We start from the raw sequence: 23,233 nt of genomic DNA on the forward strand, positions 1-23,233 counted from the left end.
GGAGGTTTACGAGTACTCTTCGGGAATGTTTAAACTAATTTGGCAGTTTAACTTGATAGAGTTTTTCGAGGAGGTCACAAAGATGATTGGGAACCGGATTTGTAGTCAAGCAACTAAGTTAGCCGATGTTCAGGATGTCAAAGCGTGTAGTGAGGCAGTGGGGAAGGTATCAATGACAAAGGAGAATAGTTGCAGGCACGGAAATGGGTTGAAGTGTTTATAATTCAACGCAAGAAGCATCAGGAATAAGGTGGGTGAACATAAGGCATGGATCGGTAATTGGGACGACGATGTGGTGGCCATCACATAGATCCCTGAAAGTGCCAGCCAGGTTGATAGGGTTGTTAAGAAGGCGTACGGTGTGTTAGCTCTTATTGGTAGAGGGATTGAATTTCGGAGCCATGAGGTCATGTTGCAGCTGTACAAAACTCTGGTGCGGCCGAATTTGGAGTATTGCGTGCAATTCTGGTCGCCGCATTATAGGAAGGATGTGGAAGGATTGGAAAGGGTGCAGAGGAGATTTACCAGAATGTTGCCTGGTATGGAGGGAAGATCTTCTGAGGAAAGGGTGAGGGACTTGAGGCTGTTTTCGTTAGAGAGAAGAAGGTTAAGAGTTGACTTAATTGAGGCATACAAGATGATCAGAGGATTGGATAGGGTGGACAGTGAGAGCCTTTTCCTCGGATGGTGATGTCTAGAACGAGGGGACATAGCTTTAAATTGAGGGGAGATAGATATAGGACAGATGTGAGAGGGAGGTTCTTTACTCATGAGTAGTAAGAGCGTGGAATGGCCTGCCTGCAACAGTAAAGGACTCGCCAACGCTAAGGGCATTCAAATGATCATTGTATAGACATATGGACGATAAGGGAATAGTGTAGATGGGCTTTAGAGTGGTTTCACTTGTCTGCGCAACATCGAGGGCCGAAGGGCCTGTACTGCGCTGTAATGTTCTATGTTCTATCACGGAGACCTGGATAGAAAAGGGACATAAATGATTTTTGGAGGTTCCTCGTTATAGATGTTTCAATAAAATTAGGGAGGGTGGTAAAAGAGGTGGGGGTGGCATTGTTAATTAGAGATAGTATAACAGCTTCAGAAAGGTAGTTTGAGGAGGATCTGCCAACTGAGGTAGTATGGGTTGATGTCAGAAATAGGAAAGTAGCAGTAACCCTGTTGGGAGTTGTCTATAGGCCCCCAATAGCAGCAGAGATGTGGATGAACAGATTGGGAAACAGATTTTGGAAAGGTGCAGCAGTCACAGGGTAGTAGTCATGGGTGACTTCAACTTCCCAATTATTGAGTGGAAACTCTTTAGATCAATTAGTTTGAATGGGGTGGTGCTTGTGCAGAGTGTCCAGGAATATTTTCTAACGAAGTATGTAGATTGTCCGACCAGAGGGGAGGCCATGTTGGATTTGGTACTTGGTAATAAACTAGGGAAAGCGATAGATTTGTTAGTGGGGGAGCATTTGGAGATAGTGACCACAATTCTGTGACTTTCACTTTCGTAATGGAGAGGGATAGGTGCGTGCAACAGGGCAACGTTAACAATTGAGGGATGGGTAAATACAATGCTGTCAGACAAGAACAGAAGTGCATAAGTTGCGAACATAGACTGTCAGGGAAAGACACGAATGAAATGTGGAACTTGTTCAAGGAACAAATACTACGTGTCCTTGATATGTATGTACCTGTCAGGCAATGAAGAGATGGTCGACTGAGGGAACCATAGTTGACAAGAGAGGTTGAATACCTTGTTAGGAGGAAGAAGCAGACTTATGTAAGGCTGAGGGAACAAGATTCAGACAGGGCGCTGGAGAGATACAAGATAGCCAGGAGGGAAGTGAAGAAAGGGATATGGAGAGCTACGAGAGGACATTAACAATCTTTGGCGAGTCGGATCAAGGAACAACCCAAGGCCTTTTACACATATGTGAGGAATATGACTAGAGCGAGGGTAGGTCCGATCAAGGACAGTAGCGGGAGATTGTGTATTGAGTCTGAAGAGATTGGAGAGGTCTTGAACGAGTACATTTAGTCAGTATTTACGAATGAGAGGGGCCATATTGTTGGAGAGGACAGTGTGAAACAGACTGGTAAGCTCGAGGAGAAACTTGCTATAAAGGAAGATGTGTTGGGCATTTTGAAAAACCTGAGGACAGACAAGTCCCTGGGCCTGACGGGATAGATCCAGCGATTCTATGGGAAGCAAGAGATGAAATTGCAGAGCTGTTGGCAAAGATCTGTTCGTCCCAACTGTGAGCAGGGGTGGTACCAGAGGATTGGAGAGTGGCGAATGTCTTGCCCCTGTTCAAAAGAGGGAATAGGGATAAACCTGGGAATAACAGGCCAGTTACTCTTACTTCGTAGCAGGCAAGGTAATGGAAACGGTGCTGAGGGATAGGATTTCTGAGCATCTGGAAAGACACTGCTTGATTAGGGATAGTCAGCACGGATTTATGAGGGGTAGGTCTAGCCACACAAGTCTTATTGAATTCTTTGAGGAGGTGACCAAGCACGTGGATGAAGGTGAAGCAGTGGATGTAGTGTACATGAATATTAGTAAGGCATTTGATAAGGCTCCCATGGTAGGCTTATGCAAAATGTAAGGAGGCATGGGATAGTGGGAAATTTGGCCAGTTGGATAACGAACTGGCGCACCGGTAGAAGTCAGAGAGTGGTGGTCGATGGCAAATATTCAGCCTGGAGCCCAGTTCCCAGTGGCGTACAACAGGGATCAGTTCTGGGTCCTCTGCTGTTTGTGATTTTCATTAATGACTTGGATGAGGAAGGTGAAGGGTGGGTCAGGATATTTGCAGACGATACGAAGATTTGTGGGGCTTTGGTTAGTGAGGAGGACTGTTGTCGGCTGCAAAGAGACATAGATAGGATGCAGAGCTGGGCTGAGAAGTGGCAGATGGTGCTTAACCCTGAAAAGTGTGAGGTTGTCCATTTTGGATTGGCAAATATGAATGCGGAATACAGGGTTAACAGTAGGGTTCTTGGCAATGTGGGGTAGCAGAGAGATCTTGGGGTCTATGTTCATAGATCTTTGAAAGTTGCCACTCAAGTGGATAGAGCTGTGAAGAAGGCCTATGGTGTGCTTGCGTTCATTAACAGAGGGATTGAATTTAAGAGCCGTGACGTGATGATGCAGCTGTCCAAAACCTTGGTAAGGCCACATTTGGAATACTGTGTGCAATCCTGGTCACCTCATTTTCGGAAGGATGTGGAAGCTTTGGAAAAAGGTGCAAAGGAGATTTACCAGGCTGTTGCCTGGAATGGAGAGTCGGTCTTACGAGGAAAGGTTGAGGGTGCTCGGCATTTTCTCATTAGAACGGGGAAGGTTGAGGGATGACTTGATAAGACGATCAGGGGAATAGATAGAGTAGGTAGTCAGAGACGTATTCCCCGGGTAGACCAAACCTTTACAAGGGGGTATACATTTAAGGTGAAATGTGGAAGATATAGGGGGGATGTCAGAGGCAGGTTCTTTACTCAGAGTGTAGTGGGGGCATGGAATGCACTGCCTGTAGCAGTAGTTGAGTCGGAAACATTCGGGACCTTCAAGCGGCTATTGGATAGGTACATGGATTACGGTAGAATGATGGGGTGTAGTTTAATTTGTTCTTAACCTGGGACAAAAGTTCAGCACAACATCGTGGGCCGATGGGCCTGTTCTGTGCTGTATTTTCAATATTCTATTACATCACGCCTTCCTGCAGGTGTGCTTGATACACCACACGCTTATCCTGATGCACGTGGTATGTAGACCCATTTCCCTGTGCACCTTGGACATCACCCCAGACATCAAAATAACTTGGTGTATCATCACGGTCCACAGTTTTCTGGGAAGATGTCCTCCTTCCCAATTACTTCGATGTGCCGTCATTCCCGCTATTCAGGTAGCATATCGTATTCCCCTGCCCATATATTTGGTAATAGTTCTTCCACACAACCTTTCCATTGTCGACATCTTCCTTTCATGCTTTTCCTGCGTTTTATCCCCGTTTTGTTGTTTAAGGCACATCATAATCCCTCCCCAGCGTAGCTGTTTCAGCTGTTGAGACAGTTTTCCTGGTTTACTACATCGCTCCTGAATGTTCGTGATAATGTTATCCATCTAACATTGCTGACCACTTCCCCGACGCTACTCTTCCTGCTTTATTGCACTCTATTGCATGATTTACTGGGTATATCAACCCCAGTGCACCTACAGAATCGTCTTACACGCCTCCTGCACGATAGCTGTGATATCAGAAACCCTGCTCAAGGATACCTGGTAATCACTTCCCACTCTGCCACTCCAGATGGCATAGATGCACGTCCCCATGCTGCAACAGACATATCGCCGGCTGCCCCACTGTAGCTGGTGCATCAATACATCACACATGGTGAGGCTTATTTGTTTATTTTTGTTATTTTGCACCGCTGTCCAATAATTGTTGTCCATCTGTAAATACCCATTACATGGCGATGTGTTAATCTCTCTCTTCAGACACTTCAGCCAATGTGGTGTAGCTGCATCTACAGCTTTTACAAAGGGAGTTCTCTGATTTTGACAATGCAATAGTGCACTGATAGAAATGACATTTCAAATTAGGCCGTTATGTGCTTCTGAGATGGATTTGCATGTGGTGCACCTCCCTTGTAGCTGCGGGCCTTGTTCTTCACGGTGCTGGAGGTCGAGAGGGAGAGAGAATGCTCTGCAGTCTCGACTCCACCCCTGCAACTTTCTGACAATATTTCTCAATATGTCCGCTCTTTGTCAAAGCGTCATCGAACTCGAAAACGTTAGCTCTTTTCTCTCCCTGCAGATGTTGCCAGGCCTGCTGAGATTTTCCAGCATTTTCTCTTTCGTTTCATATTCCAGCATCCGCAGCAATTTGCTTTTATCCAGCGACGAACCTATCTCCTGATTTCCCCGGTCAATCCAGTACAAATAACACCCTTCCCACAGTCCTCTATATCTCTCCAATGCATTAATACATTCGTGTCCTTATTGAAAAAAGCATAATGAAAGACCATAAGATAATGAAATTGGCCGAGATGACAAAGAGTAAAATCATTGGTTTTCTTCGATTTGCCACCTCTGGGTCTCTGGTACTCTCTCCACAGCTGTGAGCTCGGAGTCTCTTGCGGTCTCTGTTGGACACTAAAAAGTGTCTGAGGGTGAAAACATTAAGCAGCATAATCAGGACAAATGGAACCCCAGGTGTTAAAATGTAATGAAGGAACTCAATTGTTCCCCAGACCACAGAAAGCATGTCCTTGATGGGTACATGACAAAACCAGGGTTGGTTTCCCCTCCAATACGGACCTGCCAGAATGAAATACCAGTAAATATTAATTGAACAGCTCAAAAAGTAACTGTTCCCAGAACAACAGCCGCTGTTTTTTCAGTGCAGTACTTTTGTTTCAGCCTCTTGCAGCCAATGGCTACATATCGATCGAAAGTGAAAGTAACGGTTAACCAGACAGAAGAGTCAGTGGCTGCATAAAGCAGGGCGGCGTGGATATTACACATGGGGATGTGAAGCACGAACTCAAATTGCTCCCGAAATACGATTGGAATGTGTCTCAATATGAGATCGAATATAACAACCGATAGATCCGCCGCTGCCATGCCGATGAGGTAGTATGTGACACATTTGCAAAGGCCACATTTCCCTCGGGACAGGATCACCATTGCCACTACATTAACTGTGTGAAAGAGAAAAAACATGAGTTTTATGAATCAGGCTGGAAGCAAAATGATCGGTTTGCTGAAGTACCAATTGTAATGTCAAAGGGTGAAGATCATGGGGTGGATTGGAATAGTTTGACCTGAAGGAACAAACAGAAAGGACCGTCATGCGGGTAAAGCGTGGCACATTACACGGCAAAGGGGATGATGTTGAAAATGGCTGCCAAATACACATCATATTCCTCACCTCATTGTTTCCTTCCCTGGTTTGAAGGTTGCTAATCTCCAAACCGCTTCGTTGCCTTCTTCTTTTTGGGCTGTCCTTTAGAGTCGAGGATGATTTGCTTGCCTCCAGTGACTAGGATTCTGCTGTGGCGGAATAGTCCAGTGCTGGATCCAGACACTGTACCACAGGTTTGGCAGCTGGTGTTTAATGAGTTGGGTGGGTGGAATGCTCTGGATTCAGTTCTCTCCTTCCACTTTTTCAGCATGGCCTCTGTGTGCACCTCTCTGTGACACTCGTGGTGATTGGCGCATTTGTGGATGCTTCATCCCCGGCTTGTGGGTTGTAATATCGGCGATTACATGTGTCCATGGGATGTTACATTTATTTAGGGAGACCTTCTGAGTGTCTTTGTCGCGTTCCCTCTGAACTTGGAGCAATTGTTTGCTTTTGCAAAGCTTGGAGTAGAGCAATTGCTTAGGAAGTCTTCTGTCGGGCATATGGGCAATGTCAGGTACGCGAGTTGGATCTGAGGCCTTGGCCTTCGAAGTCGTTGTTCCCCTGGCGTCCGAAGAGTGTGCTTTCACACTGGTGTCGAAGCTGGATTTCATCATCGATATTTGCTCACGATGAGAAGAGGCTCCCGAGGTGTGGAGAATTACCCATATTATCTGGCGGTTCACAATGGATCACCGTGGTCGTAGCGGGCTGGCAGAGAAGCTTTGTTTTTCAGATGTTTAGTCTGAGGCCTATTCTCTCATAGGCCTTGGTGAAGTGGCGACAATGATTTGTGGTTCGGTCTCTGAGTGTGCACATACACAGGCGACGTGTGCGTACTGCCGCCCGATGACAAATGTTGTGGTGGCCCTCGCTCTGGCCTGGACGCGTCGGAGGGTCAATATTTCACGCCTGTCCGGTAGGTTTGCTCCACTCCAGCGGGGAGCTTCCTAGCGATGGGTTGAGGGCTGCTCAGAGGAAGATGGAGAATAGCGTGGCTGCGATGACGCATCAACTTTTGACCCCAGGTTGCACACTCAGGCCTAGGCATAGATGCTGAATATTGGTCCAGAGGCTTTTACCGCTGACACGTTGGGAAATGGCTCTACGTGTTCTACCACCTTACAGATTGAACCCTGGATAAACCTTTACTAAGATTCTGAACTTGCACCCAAATTTTACGTGAGGTTGAAGACATGCCCATTGAGGTTGTTGTTCAAATTAAAGAAATAACGTTTTGTTCTTTTTTTCTGATTTGTTTTGCCTCAGTTGATGTTATTTGTCCACACCTTTCACTTCTGCAGTTGTCAATCACACTACTGTATTCTACCTTCTCCAACTCGCCTGCTAACACCTACATTTCTCATCCGAGTTCCAGCAATTGAGCTCCCCGTGTTATCCCCGGCAAACAATCAATCCTTTAATATGGGTCCTTCCTTACTGCATAACATCTTCCTCAATCCAAATGCCATATCCATGCGCCAAGCGTTCCTAACCTAACTCTCCCTGGACCACACAGTCTCCAGTACCAAATAAAATAGCCGAACTCACACATTTGCTGAAAAGTTAACGCCATCTCCACTGCCAGAACTGCAGCTCACTGCCTCTCCAGGGCTCCTAACTTGGCACCTCCAAGTTCCATTCCTCTCCAGCTCCGATTCCAGAGTGTTGGTTTGAATGTCACTGCCGGCGCCGTCGCTGCACCTTCCGCATTCCTTTCCACCAAGTACAGACTGCAGCTCCAGCTTTGTTCAGTTGCCACTAACGAGTTCTCCTAAAACTGGAACCTTTGCCAAAATTAGCTCCACTATGCCCCGCCCGAATTATCCCGAGGAACCTAATCCTGACGCCATCCGGTGTAACTTCAAAATAAGCAGATGAAGTTTATGATGAAGATGTTGGAGCATTACTTTGTCATATGGAGATCATGTCGTGCAAATTTGATTGCTTTTTTCGAGTCGCGGTATATTTAGCAAGGCAGTGCTGGTGATGTATTTCAGTGAGAGTTTGAACACGTTCTCGCAGGCGACTGTGATCAGCAAGGTAAAAACACCTGGGATCCAGGGCAATTTGACTACGAGATACAAAATTGGCTCATTGGGCTTGGGACAGAGAGTGATGGGCGGACACTGTTTATACGACTGGAAGCCGATAACCAGTCATCTACTTCAGGAATGAGCGCTTCCTCCCCTACTCTTTGGAGTAAACATTAACGATGTACACCTGAAAGTTGGAAGTATAATCTGTAACATCGCAAATTCCAGGAAAATGTATGGTTTTACAAACAGCGAAGAGAAGGCCGTTAAATAAAGAACATTCAGAGTGGATCTTGAAAAAAATACATCACGAAGAGGGCGGTGGAAATCTGGAACTCACCGCATGAAACTGTCGAGGCGGGAACTGTCACAACTTTCATGAAACGATTCGATGAACACTTTAAACAGCATAATTTGCGAAGCTATGTCACAGAACCTGAGATGTTCCTGAAGGCCGGCGCAGACACATTGGACTGAAGGGCCTCTTTTGTGCTTTCAAATGCTCCGACCCCGTGACTTGACCGGGGAACACAGCATAGCAGCAACAGCTTAGGCGATAGGGAATGTGGGCGGATTGCGGCACAGGCACTAACATTTTGTATAAGCCTGATATTTTGAAAGATATAACGTGGGTGTTAAGACACGAGAGATTTAGAATATCAAGCCTAGAAGTAACAAATCTATTGCCGTGGTTTCAAACAACAAATGAGCTGAGACAGGGGAAAGTAAAGATGAGCGAGCTTACAGAGCAGGAAATAGACGGAAATGGTGATAACCAGCTTACGTGGTGGAAGCGCATTTGGATGACAAATGGGGTACCGAGAATCAGATTGTGTGATCCCCAGCTCGCTTTCAGACAGAGCGATGGCATGGATAGCTGGGGGACAGAGTGCCTGACGTTGGGTGAATGCGCTGCCTTTCGTTTTGAAGGCATGAACGTGTGCAGTTCTGGTCTCCTAGTTTGAGGAAGGACACTCTTGTTATTGTGGGTGTCCAGCCAAGGTTCACCAGACTAATTCCCGGGATGGCAGGACTGGCATATGAAGAAAGACTGGATCGACTGGGCTTGTACTCACTGGAGTTTAGAATAAAAAGAGGGGATATCATGGAAACATAAAATCCAGATGGAACTGGACAGAGAAGATGCGGGAAGAATGTTCCCGATGTTGGGGACCTCCAGAACTAGGTTTCTCAGCCTAGGAATCCGTGGTAAGCCATTCAGGATTGGAATGAGGATCAACATCCTCTCTCAGAGAATTGTGAACCTGTGGAATTCTCTGCGACGGAAAGATGTTGGGGCCAGTTAATTGGAATCATTTAAGTGGGATCTGGATGTGGCCCTTGAGGATAAAGGAATCAAGGGGTATGGAGAGAAAGCAGGAGTGGGATACTGAATTTGCATGATCAGCCATGATCATACTGAATCGTGGTGCAGGCTCAAAGGACCGAATGGCCTAACCGGCACCTATTTTCTATGTTTAATACATGTGTGTCAAATACTGGGTACGATAGCTTAACATGCATCGTATTTGCAGAGAGCACATCTCTGCTCAAATGGTTCCATGGATGAGGGGTGGTGCAGTTACAAGGGCAGACTGCTGAATGTTGGAATGTTCGTCTTACGCAGAAAATATGAACAGATCATTTTGTAGAGGATTTAACATGATGAAGCATTTAGATTGTTTTAATGCAATGCTGAAATTATGGAGAGAGTCGTTAGCAGCACTAATGATTGAGAGGATAGGGAATTTCAGGTCAATTCTGGGACAAAGCGGCCACCTCAGCTACTGACCAGGAAAGGATTGGAATCACTGACCATGTGAACATAGATTGTGAGGAAAACTGAATCCAATGCATGCACTGTATCTAAAATCGAAGACAATAAAATAACGCAGTCAAACATCGTGCTTAACATTTATAAACGGTAGAAGTACTTACTGGGTACCGCCACGATGGCGAGGAATGGATAGTAACCAGCCTGAATAACTTTCAGTATGCACTCGAACCGCCAGAACGCCGCGCACCCTTTCGTAAAATGAAAATAGACAGAAAAGAGCCACGGATAATGCTCTGTCGGCTGCTTTAACATTCCAAAGCTGATATATTCAAATTCACAGACATTTCTGTCACAGTCCAATGAATGTTACTCTGACTCTGATTCATTGCTGTAACATTCATTCGGTTATTCTCGGATTCTCAACCGATGTTGTAAAATACTCATCTGTTGGTTTCAGATTCTGATCTATCCCTCATTAATCAACATGTTTAAAGGAGTGGGTATCTCTCCAGTGACACAGTTGGGTTCCAGAGTGACCGACATTAATTCCAGTCACGGAACAAACAGGTTCAGTTAACCACTTGCAATCCAGTGTGTACCATGATGAAGAGGAACAATGCGCCGTCCTGGGATCTATGGATTGCTGAGAAAAGCAAAATGGGGAATAGTGGAAGGAGGAACTACAACATTTCAATCTAGATTGCTTGTGTGAGTTGTGACTGACTGGAGGCTTCACAATGGCTGCATATATTGGTTTTTAGTAGATGAGTAAACACTGAATTCAGCCAGACCGCGTGGGTTACTGATGCTGAACATTCACGAGGTCTTGCTCAAATACAACTGCATTGCTGGCTTGGGGCAAATGCTTTAATACAAGTCAATCCTCACGAATATATGAATTGCAAAACATGTTCGATAAACATGATCAAGTTTTTGATGCAGAAGCTGAAATGGATGAGGAAGTCAGTGTCGTTCTTATGTGCATGTTCTTAGAAAGTCTGCACAATCAAGAACGAATTGCCATGGAAAATGCCCAATGTTGACACACTCTCTGTGCTGACACTCGTCGTGGAAACCATTCCACATAAGATGTCACAAGTTTCCTTTTGCCTCCAGTTCGACAGGATAGCGTGGAAAATTCGATCTGCAGAGCATTCTTTCTCTCTGAACAGTACCCTTGAGATGGAGCTTTGCCTTATAACTGTTGCGATCTCAACATAAAGTAGGTCGCTGTGATGAATGTGATATAAAATAACTGTTTTAGAGATATCAGTTACTGTAATGTAGAGATAGGCCAGTCTCATTCTGGTGAGTTCACAGACAAAGGATTTCAGAACGCATGACAAAGCAAAGGGGAGGAGTGTCCAGCAAAGGAGGAGAAAAGGATGCTGGGCCACAGGGGGCCAGAGGAAGGGATTGGAAGTGAGCCAATTAGGATGTATGGCCAGGTCAGGAGGGATATAGGATGACCTATGGGAATCGTGTCTGTGAAACTTGATGCCATTTGAATGTATTTGCAGAAATCCCTTTCTCTCCTTCTTCATTCGTTTTCCAAGGGTCTAGAAGGTTAGTTATGTGTCCTGCGCCTCTGTGAAATGAATCAGACTAGCAAGTCAAATAAAATAACTAATGCTGTACCTCCAAATTCATCTCGACTTTTATTGAGGCCAGACTGACGGGTAAAGAAATTTTGATTTGTGATTTGGTGCCGGAAACCCGGGATTTCTCAAGATGGTCATTGGCCAGCTGCAAATTCAGAATTAGACTGATTATGGACGGAGGGAGAGTGGAAAAAGGGGCCCACAATGTAAAGCTGGAAAATGACCGCGCATTGCTTTTCCCCATCTTCTTGTCGTCTGATTAGTCTGGTCACTCGCGGTTGGTACGGAAAGATCATCTCGACGAAATCAAAGGTCAGTCTGGGGATTAGAAAATTAAACTAATGAGATATCATAATTGATAGTTCAGTTTTGGGTTAGTTGAGTTGTTGATGAATTGATGCGTCATCGGGAGACGGTTCAGTTCTATGAGTGTATTGAATAACTGATGGGACCTCAGGATGAGGGTTCAGTTCAATGAGTGTTTTTAAATCTAAAGATGGTTCAATTCCATATGTGAGTGTTTTGAATAACTGATGTGACCTCAGGATGAGGGTTCAGTTCAATGAGTGTTTTAAATCTATAGTTGATTAATCTAAAATTGTGTCCTTGGACTGAAGTGGCGAGAAACGATAAATTTTAAAAGAAACTGGTTTCTGCATGTTAGTTAAAGAAGAAGTCTCTCAAAGGGTTAACAGCAGCTTGAGTTAACAGGCAGCCTGTGGTGTAATCGCACACCTTTCTTTCGAGTCAGTGAACTCCAGCAAAGTTACGTTTTGAATTAATTCAAGGAAACCAGTGGGTTTCTCCACCTCTTTGATAAAAGTTTATTTTTTTCGAAAGCAATTGATTGAAATTGCCAGAATATTAAGTTTTACTTACTTGAAATAATGTCAATCTCATTTTATTTGTGAATTAACAGAAACTTAAAGAAACTCACTGACACCATTTTAAAAATTGTAAATCTGGAAATGACAGTTGACGTTGCTCCGGTATAAATCACAGCAGCTAACTGCTCGCTCATTGATAGCAGCCAGCATTTTGTGAATGTAAGAAAAACTTGCTGAAAGAAAATTGTTAAGATAAAGAATTAATTAAGTGGTAAAAGTTAGACAATTTGTGTTAAGCAAATCGTAAATTTAGTTCTGAGTTCAGATCAGAGCTAAGTTTGCAGGTTGCAGTAATTCAATTTGCATTTTCAAACATTTTAAGTTTTAAAAGAACACTGGTAGAACCTTTTCAATAATTTTGCCAAGGAGCAAAAATTGCCATTGGTCATAAATAAGCAAATAAAAAATAAAAATATATAATAATAAAAAAGAAAGAGCCAAAGTATGAAAGCTAAAGAGTTAATCAGATTATGGAGACAATATTGTCAACATGAGAGGGATAAGATCATGTTATCAAGTTGGCAAGAAAATGCCCTTAAAATGGGAATTCCAATTAGTGAAGGGGGTAACAAAAAAAAACATTACAGGGCTTGAAAAATGAGTGTGCATTCAAAAAAACGGGCAAGTAAAGACAGGGAAGGCTCGGGTCAAACAAAAGATGGGCTACGTAGTTCAATGACTGGCCTTGAATTGACAGAATATGACGAATTGGACAATTTGACCACATCGGCTAGGATTCCGACTGCACCTGTAGCACAGTCTGCACTAATTCCAGAACCACCAGAGTATAATAATTTATATCCAGTCACTGCTCCCCAGATTCAAATTATGCCAGCCCCTCCAGCCCCTTTGGTACCATCTTCACTGTCTGAGAGAGAAGGGGGGCTCTGTTCCACAAGCCCAATTAACTCTAGGACCCGATCTCGGACAGCGAGAGAAGGGCCAGATCCTATCCAGAAACAATCAAGCATACCACCTAAATCCCTTCAGACCGAGAAGGGGGAACAGAAAACTCCGAGAACAAAGGGAGAAGAAAGGGATGGTTCTGAGGAGAAGGAGCTCCCTCTAGTGACAGGGAGGGACGTCGAAGTCTTGGAAGAGCCAGAGGAAATAGCTAGAGTACCCCCTGGTGAGACTCAGTGACAGTTGCCGATTAGGAAAATAACAAACCCTGACGCTGTGACGGCCGGGGCCCAGCCCACGATAGACGTTTATTTCCCATGGAGACCAGTGAGATGATGGCTATTATGGCTACAATCCCAGACAGAAAAAAATCTCCTGCTGTTCTCGTGGATTACTTGAGAACTACCATCTCAATTTATCAAGCTGATTCTAGAGACCTCCGGGCCATAGTCCAGCAGATTTTAAACCCAGCAGAGTACCGCAATCATCTTAATCACTTGAATTATGCTAGCCACGCCGCACTTCAGCAAGCCAATGCGTCGGACGACGATAGACGGACACAAATCCTGAATGCGTTGAATAGCACATTTCAAAAGCCCATAAATATGTCTGCTATCTTAGACCTCAAACCTAAAAAGATTGAAGAGCCAGAGGAATTTCTCGAACTTTTTAATGAAATCCATCGTGGGCAGTCAGGCGATTTGCCGTATGAAAATGGTCAGAATTCCCCTCAATATTGTGCTATGTTAATGCATTGCCTACCACCTTCCGTGGCTACTGCTGTGAAATGTAATAACATGAATTGGACAGAGAACGACCCTTCCCAGATGGCAAGGGCAGTCAGATTTTATTGAAAGGCAGGTGTAGGCCAGGAAGGAGGCTCAGTTACAAAGATTAAGACTGAGTATGTAATGAAAAAGGATGATCTGAGACCCCAACAAGCGGCAGAAACGGTAGCTTACCAGCTGGAGCCCCAATATTGTGACTTTGGGTGGGTGGATCAGCGAGGGGGAGGATATCAAACCCACCCAAAGGGACCCTCAGATCCATTTTATGGCCCACCGTATGCACCAACAGCTTGACAACCGCCGCCCCCTTTGAGGGGCCATTGGTCTACATGGGAGAAGAGGACGGGGCAGATATAGAGGGAGAAATGCATGTTTTAATTGCGGCCGTGCAGATCACTGGCAACAGGAATGCACCTTTAAAAGACAGGCAGCAGAAGGAGACTACCCGACCCAATGGAGGGAGTACCCACCAAGGGGAGGACAGACGAGATACACTGACTTCTCCCAGGCAAACCCTTTCCCAACACAGGATTGATTAGCTAATTTAGTCATAAGGACTCTCCAATCGGACAGGGAACCTATTATCTCTCTGCAGATAGGATATCAACATCACTCATTTGTAATCGACACTGGAGCAGGCATGTCTTCTGTGCAATCAGAACTTCGACTACAACTATCCGACCACACGCAGCAATTGACGGGGTTCCAAGGACAGTTGTGTGAGTATCCTATTTCTGAACCTGTGACAGTCACTTACGAGAATATGTCTGCAGATCATCAGTCTGTAGTGACTACTGGATTGGACTGTAACTTGTTGGCCCGAGATTTACTGTGTATCTTCCAGCTACAGCTAGAGTGCGGAGACGAGGGGGTAACGGTTCAATCATGGAGGATGAGACAACAGTGCTATATTTCTATCACCCCCCAGTGGTGGACATTAGACATTGAACATTCACTGCATCACGTTAACCTGGCTTATGACAGAACCGGACAAAACAGGGAGTTGGAGGACAAATACCGGCCATTAATTGGGACCGAATGGCCAGTCAAGGTTACAGCCACAGTCACGGGAAAAGAAGGTACAGCCGATTTTGTTACAATACCATCACATTTATGGCCACAGTCAGCTTCGGTAAGCCCTCATATTACACGTCAGGTCCACGACCAGTACCATGCCAGGGATCTGGGACCTATGGTAAGGAAGGCAGTGAATCATTCAGATCCAACAGAGTACGCACTTCAAGTCACGTCAGACGGCACTGCCATAAAACATTTTGAGGGCCGTGAAACGATTAACACTCGACTGCAGCCCCGTCTATGGACAAATTAATCCGAGAACTGTTGCAACAGGGTATTTTGGTCTCTTGCAAATCAGAATGTAACACCCCCATACGTGCTGTGCCTAAACCAGCCAAGCCAGACCAGTACTGATTAGTACAGGATTTAGGTTCAATCAATGCCATCGCACAGCCGTTACATGCTCTCACTCTCCAACAGGATATTGCAGTGTATAACTCCCACTCGATCATCGCACTACTGAGGAAACTGCAGACTCATCATCTTACCGCAGCTCGTCAGAATAGGTATGAGATATACCTTTTGAACAATCCACGTCTGACATTTAAACACTGCACCACTATCAATCCAGCCTGTTTTCTTAGTGGTCCCCCTGTCCATGAAGACGCACCTGGTCACGACTGTTTAGCCTTGATTCAGGAAACTACTACAAAATGGGACGATTTGAGTGATATTTCGTCAGAACAACCTGACATGATTATGTGTGGTCAAATATCCCACCGGGGTTTAGCTAATGACTTACTGCAGATTTATGCTTGCGCAGATTTCCGTTATTAAATGCGCTGCCCACACAAATGGTAAGACCCCAGTCGACGTTGGTAATGAACCAGCAGATTGTGCAGCGCGGACAGCCGCGCAAATTCAGCAAGTGATGGTGCCTAAAATGTTAAGTCAGACTAAACGATCTACTATAAATATCTCTGCTTCTGACAAGTCAATGCCAACCATCCAAGACGTCATAAGGTTACAGGAGGACGCTCCTGAGAGTGATAAACAAATGTGGAAACGTTTAGGTTGTACATAGGATTCTGTTTCCTCTTTATGGACCACGCCAGCACATCAGACTTGTATGTCTGATGTACTGGCTTTATGGGTCATCGAATGTGTACACTTTGCAACTCATTGTGGGGCTCGGGGGACTAGTGATTTGTTGCTGGACACTTGATGGCACCCTAAAATTCAGGAGTTGGCCCAGAGTATCAGTAATCGGTGTTTGATTTGTCAGCAATATAACACCGGCAAAGGTATCCCTTGTGGTATGGGGCAAACCCCGTTGCCCAGTGGTCCCTTTGAGACGCTACAAATGGATTACATTGAGTTGGAAAGGTGTCAATGTTATAAATATGTTTTGGTCATTGTGGATGTGTTCAGCAGATGGGTTGAGGCGTATCCGACTATCGATAATAAAGCTGCTAATGTGGTTAAAGTTTTGATGCGGGAAATTATTCCCCGGTACAGTATACCAGCTCAGTTGAGTTCTGATAACGGGCCTCATCTTCTTGGACAGATTAATGCCTCCCTTCCCCAGTGCTATTTTACAGGTGTGGAATATGATGGGGTGGCTACGCACCGCGTGTGTGATCTACGGCCTCACCTCGCTTGGAGTGACATCGGGGACGGACATGGAAAAGGGACATATTATCTACATTTGTAACCCCAACCAAACTAAAAGGACATTTCGTTTATGCAGAGGTGATGTTCTTCTATGCCCCCATATACGAGGACATGGTATCGACTTATGGAAGGTCATCAGGATAACGGAAAATGCAGGAATCATGAAGCAATTGCACCGGTCCCGGCAATGGGAAGGGAACATTATATGGACATTGCCTTGTTTTTGGAGTACATGTAAATTTGATTTTGGATGTGTTAAGATTGGTGCGATAAAGGTAACATCAGACCGTCAGGGGAGCGTAGGAAGAGACTGTGAGAGAGAGAGGGACTAGAGAGAGGACGGGGCATGTGAGAAGGGAAGTACAGCTAGAATGTAGGTTATCAGGATAATTCCCACTCACAGTATGATAGGCTGCAACGGTGGAGGGCGTATATACCTAGCCACTTCACTCCCAATAGGGATTCCCGGTCGTACGAGAATTGTTTCAGCAGTGAAGGATACGGCTGGTAGAGGTGGAAACGAATATAACATGTCTGTTCCCCACCTGTACGGACAGGAGGTGTCATATCACTCAGGCGTCTGGCCAATGCGTTTGTTACAACACCACCAGTTCTGCGGGAGCTACCCCAGTCACTGCATGGGGGGTGGTCCTATACGTAAACAAAAAGCGAGCCAGTCTCGTGTCCATTGATCCGGAAGACTGCTTCTTTAGGCCTCGTTTGAATGTCCACTGCGCGCTCTGCCAACCCATTTGAAGCAGGGTGGTAAGGAGCAGTGCGGATATGGAGGATGCCGTTCAACTTCGTGAACCTCGCAAATTCCTCACTCGTGAATGGAGTGCCGTTATCCGTGACCAGCACCTTGGGGAGGCCATGCGTACTAAATGATAAACGCATCTTTTTAATTGTTGCGCAGGACGTTGTCCCCTGCATCTTATGCACCTCTAGCCATTTAGACTGGGCGTCAATTAGTAGAAGGAACATGGAACCTTGAAAAGGGTCTGCAAAATCTGCAAGCAAGCGTGCCCAAGGCCGCCCTGGCCATTCCCAGTGATGTAGGGGCGCGGCCGGCAGAAGCTTCTGATGCTCCTGGCAAATGGAGCAGTTTTGGGCCACCTTCTCAATGGAGGTGTCGAGGCCTGGCCACCAGTCATAACTCCGGGCCAACATTTTCATTTTGGTCACACCTGGATGCCCATTGTGCAAGTCTGTTAGTATCAGCACCTGGCCTTTTCCGGGACACTCACACGCGTCCTCCACAAGAGGATTCCGTCTTCCACGCTGAATTCTGACAGCTTGGAGGAAAATGCCCGCAACTGGCCTGGGAGCTGTCTATGCTGCCCACCATACAGGACTATGTGCCGAACCTTTGACAGGACTGGCTCCGTCTGGGTCCACTCACGGATCTGTGATGCCGTGACAGGCAAGGTGTCCATAAAGTTTAGGGTTGCAACCACCTCACCGGTCGTGGGGGTCGACATGGGGCCGTTCGATAAAGGCAATCGGCTCAGTGCGTCGGCATTTGTTATCTGCATACCTGGTTTGTGCTCCAGAGAATACTCGTATGCAGCAAGCAACAAAGCCCAGCGCTGGATCCGTGCAGAAGCAATGGGCGGTATTGGCTTATCCTCCCTGAAAAGTCCCAGCAGAGGCTTATGATCAGTCACTATAGTGAAATGGCGGCCATACACGTACTGGTGGAAGCGTTTCACCGCAAAACCACTGCCAGGCCCTCCTTCTCGATCTGCGCATTCTTATTCTCCGCTGCAGTCAATGTGCGGGAGGCGAAAGCTATCGGCCGCTCGGCCCCATTCTCCATCTTGTGGGACAGGGTGGCACCAATACCATACGGGGATGCATCACATGTGACGAGCAAAGTCTTTCCAGGAACATAGTGGGTTAGTAACCCAGATGACGACAATTGTTGCTTTACCCGCCGGAAAGCGGTTTCTTGCGGCTGACCCCAAACCCAGGTGTGATTTTTCTTTCGCAGAAGGTGCAAAGGGGCCAGTGTAGTTGCCAGATTGGGGAGGAACTTCCCGTAATAGTTTACGAGACCGAGAAAAGAACGAAGATGCGAAGTGTCAGTCGGGGCAGGGGCCTGTTGAATTGCACGCACCTTCTCTGCGACGGGGTGCAAACCTTCGCGGTCCACGCGATAACCTAGGTAGACGACTTCCTTTGCCTGAAGTACGCACTTTGTGCAACGTATACGGACTCCAGCCTCCGAAAGGCGTCTAAGGACAGCCTCCAGATTTTCCAAATGTTCCTGCTCCGACGTCCCTGTAATCAAAACGTTGTCTAAGTAGACAGCCACACGTGGTAAACATCTCAAAATGCCCTCCATAACACGTTGAAAAATAGCACAGGCAGAGGATACTCCAAAGGGCAACCGTGTATATTCATACAGGCTCCGGTGTGTATTAATCGTTACATATGGTCGGGAGGCAGGGTCCATCTCCAACTGCAGGTAGGCGTGACTCATATCTAATTTTGTGAACGATAGTCCACCTGCAAGTTTCGCGTAGAGATGCTCTATGCGAGGCATTGGATATCGGTCGAGTCGGGAAACCGTATTCACTAAGCTTATAGTCGCCACACAAGCGAACTGTGGCATCTGGCTTCATTACAGGTACAATTGGTGCTGCCCAGTCAGCAAAACGGACGGGTCTGATAATACCCAAATTCTCCGAACGAGTGAGCTCCCCTTCTACCTTCTCGAGCAAGGCGTAAGGCACTGGGCGTGCCCAGAAATAGTGCGGCGTGGCTCCTGGTTCGACTTGGATATGGACTACGGCCCCTTTTATTTTCCCCAAACCAGGCTGGAATACATCTGGGTATCGTCCTAACACCTCAGTCAACCCTTCAGGGACTGTTTGGAGGATGTGCTGCCATTGCAACCGCAAATGGCGCAACCAGTCCCGACCCAACAGGCTGGGCCCATGGCCGCGCACCACGATAAGTGGGAAATGCACCTCCTGGCGTCCATAAACAACAGGGGTCATTGTAGTTCCTGCAATGTCCAGTGGTTTCCCCGTGTAGGTGGCCAACCTGGCCTGTGAGTCGGTTAATGTAAGGGTCTGTATACCCTGCTTGATGCGGTCGAATGTCCTCTGGGCGACCACAGAGACCGCTGCGCCAGTGTCCAACTCCATCTCAAGCGGGTTACAATTGACGCGTACTGTCACCTTAATGGGGGCCACACGGGGAGCTGCCACACAATGCAGCTGCAGGCAGTCGTCCTCCGTCTCCACGTCCTCAGGAGTAGTCGCCGCAGGTTCATCCACATGGAAGGTACAGCCCCTGGGCTGGTCCCAGTTTCGGTCGGAACAACGGCGCCTCTGGTGCCCCCAGGACAAGCGTCCGCGACGGGGTCGGCGCCTACAAGTCTGACACGGACATGGCTCCTCATCCATTGGTTCTGGAGAAGGCTCCCTTCGGGGAGAAATGTCCGACGGCCACTGGCGTCGGTCCAGACGTCGCCTCGCCCAAGGTACCGCAGGAGTGCGGGGGGGACGTTTTCGGACAGAAGGGGTTGCGCCCCAAGGCATGCACTTCCATTCCCTGTAACTCCTGCACTCCTCGTTCTGGGCTCTCTCGGGACAATACTATTTGAATGGCCTGTTGAAAAGTCAATGTTGGCTCCGCTAACAACTTTGTTAGCCGCATTGCGGTTGCAATGGCAGCACATCCTCCAAACAGTCCCTGAAGGGTTGACTGAGGTGTTAGGACGATACCCAGATGTATTCCAGCCTGGTTTGGGGAAAATAAAAGGGGCCGTAGTCCATATCCAAGTCGAACCAGGAGCCACGCCGCACTATTTCTGGGCACGCCCAGTGCCTTACGCCTTGCTCGAGAAGGTAGCCGCAATGCGGTGGCCGCATTGTTAATACTGCAAACCAAACGGTTGCGTAATATTTCTGACAAGGTCTCACCATAGTCACAGTACTCCGCAATCCTGCGTAGCCTGGATAGAAAATCGGCAAGGGATTCTCCAGGGGTCCTCTCAGCGGTATTAAACCCATAACGCTGGACTATCGTGGACGGGGTTGGGTTAAAATGTTGCCCCACTATATTCACAAGTTCATCAAACTTTTTGGTGTCCGGCGCAGCTGGGTACGTAAGGCTCCGAATCACCCCAAACGTATGCGGGCCGCAGGCGGTGAGCAATATGACCACCTGGCACTCGTTTTCGGTGATATTGTTTGCCCGGAAATAGTAACGCATCCGTTGTGAGTACTGGTTCCAGCTTTCCAGCGCAGCATCAAAAACATCTAAACGTCCGTACAGAGGCATGGCATAATAGAAAACAACTTCCAAACTGTATCCAACAAAAATCCAGGGAGGTGGCTTCAGCAGTGTAGACAGCTATTCACTTTAACCCACGTCACCAGTTTTGTAAGGGCCATGAAGAATCCAGCACGAGTTTTAAGGATACAAAGTAATAACATTTATTTCCCATAACATATATATATATAACAGTAGCAGCAACTTCCCTTGCTGCACACTCCTTCCTGCTGGTTCCAAACTGGCCAGCTTTATTTATACATGGGGTTTACTAATGGTTTCTCCGCCCCCCTCATTGGGAAGCTCATACTCCCACAGGATTGTGGGATTGTCATTAGTTCCCAGCCAATGGTAATCAGGCAGGTTATAACAGAGGCCAAGCATGGATACATTTTAAACGTCTTAGAGGCCAAGAATGGCTAAATTTTAATATCTTCTCGGCCGAGCATGGCTAAATTTAAATGTCTTAGTGTCCAAGAATGGCTAAATTTGAACCAACTTCAAGGCCGAGCATGGCTCAATAATAAATGTCTTAAAGACAGAAGGTGGTTAAAATGTAAACATCTTCGAGGCCGAGCATGGCCAAATTTTACAGGTCGTAGGGGCAAAGCATGACGAAATTATAAACGTCTTCCAGGCCGAGCATGGCTAAATTTGAAACATCATCGAGACCGAGAATGGCTAAACTTACAACCGAGCATGGATACATTTTAAACATCTTAGAGGCCGAGCATGGCTAAATTTTAAACATCTTCGAGGCTTGAATGGCTGATTTTAAACGACTTTCAGTCCGAGGATGGCTAAACTTTAAACACGTTCAAGGCCGAGTATGGCTAATTCATAAACGCCTTAAAGGCAGAGCGTGGCAAAATGTTACACAACTTAAAGAACAAGCATGTATAAATTTAAAATGTCTCAGAGGCCGAGCATGGCGAAAATTTTAATATCTTACAGGTCTAGAATGGCTAAATTTTAAACAACTTCAAGGCCGAGCATAGTTAAATTTTAAAACATTGAGAGGCCGAGCATGGTGCAATAATAAACCTCTTAAAGGCAGAAGATGGCTAAACTGTAAACATCTTCGAGACAGAGCATGACTAATTGTTCAGCATCTTCGAGGCCGAGCATGGCTAAATTTGAAACATCTTCCAGGCCGAACTTGGCTAAATTCTGAACATCTTAGAGGCCGAGCATGGCAAATTTTAAACGTCTTAGAGGCAAAGCATGACTAAATTATAAATGTCATCCAGACCGAGCATGGCTAACTTTGAAACATCGTCGAGGCCGAGCATGGCTAAACTTGCAACGTCTTCCAGGCCGAGCTTGGATACATTTTAAACATCTTTCAGGCCCAGCATGGCTAAATGGTCAAAATCTTCTCGGCAAAGCATGGCTAAATTTAAAACGTCTTCCAGGCCGAGCATGGCTAAGATTTTAACATCTTAGAGGCTGAGCGTGGCTAAATTTCCAACATCTTCGAGTCTTGGATGGCTGAATTTAAACTTCGTACAGTCCGAGGATGGCTAAATTTTAACCATCTTCAATGCCGAGTGTGCCTAATTCATAAGCGTCTTGAAGGCAGAGCGTGGCTACATTTTCAACATCTTCAAGGCCGAGCATGGCTAAATTGTAAACGCCTTAGAGGCCGAGAATGGCTAAATTTTAAATGGTTTAGAGGCCAATTTTAAACATCTTCCGGGCTGAGCATGGCTAAATTTTAAACATTTTAGAGGCCGAGTATGACTAAATTTTAAACGTCTTTGACTCCGAGCATGGCTAAATTTTAAACATCTTCCAAGCTGAGCATGGCTAAATTTTAAACATCTTCCAAGCTGAGCATGGCTAAACTTTCAACAACTTTGAGGCCAAGCGTGAGAAATTTTAAACATCTTTGAGGCCCTGCATGGCTAGATTTTCAAAATCTTCTAGCCCAAGCATGCCTAAATTTTAACCATCTTCGTGGCTGCTCATGCTAATTTTGATGCAGCTTGGAGGCTGAGAATAGCTAACCTTTGAGCATCTTCGTGGCCGAGCATCGCTCGATTTTAAACGACTCAGAGGCCAAGCGTCGCTAAATTTTAAACATCTTCGAGGCAGAGAATGGCTAAATATTAAATGTCTTAGAGGTCGAGGATGGCTAAATTTTAACCTTCTTCAAGACCAATGATGGCTAAATATTAAACTTCTTGCAGACCAAGCATGGCTGAATTTTAACCATCATCATGGCTGTTCATGCAAATCTTAAAGCAGCTTGGAGGCTGAGAATAGCTAAATTTTGAGCATCTTCGTGTCCGAGCATGGCTAAATATTGAACGTCTTAGAGGCCAAGCGTCGCTCAAGTTTAAACATCTTCG

Source organism: Scyliorhinus torazame, chromosome 20 (assembly GCF_047496885.1).
Source record: "Scyliorhinus torazame isolate Kashiwa2021f chromosome 20, sScyTor2.1, whole genome shotgun sequence".
In the NCBI taxonomy this organism is placed as follows: Eukaryota; Metazoa; Chordata; class Chondrichthyes; order Carcharhiniformes; family Scyliorhinidae; genus Scyliorhinus; species Scyliorhinus torazame.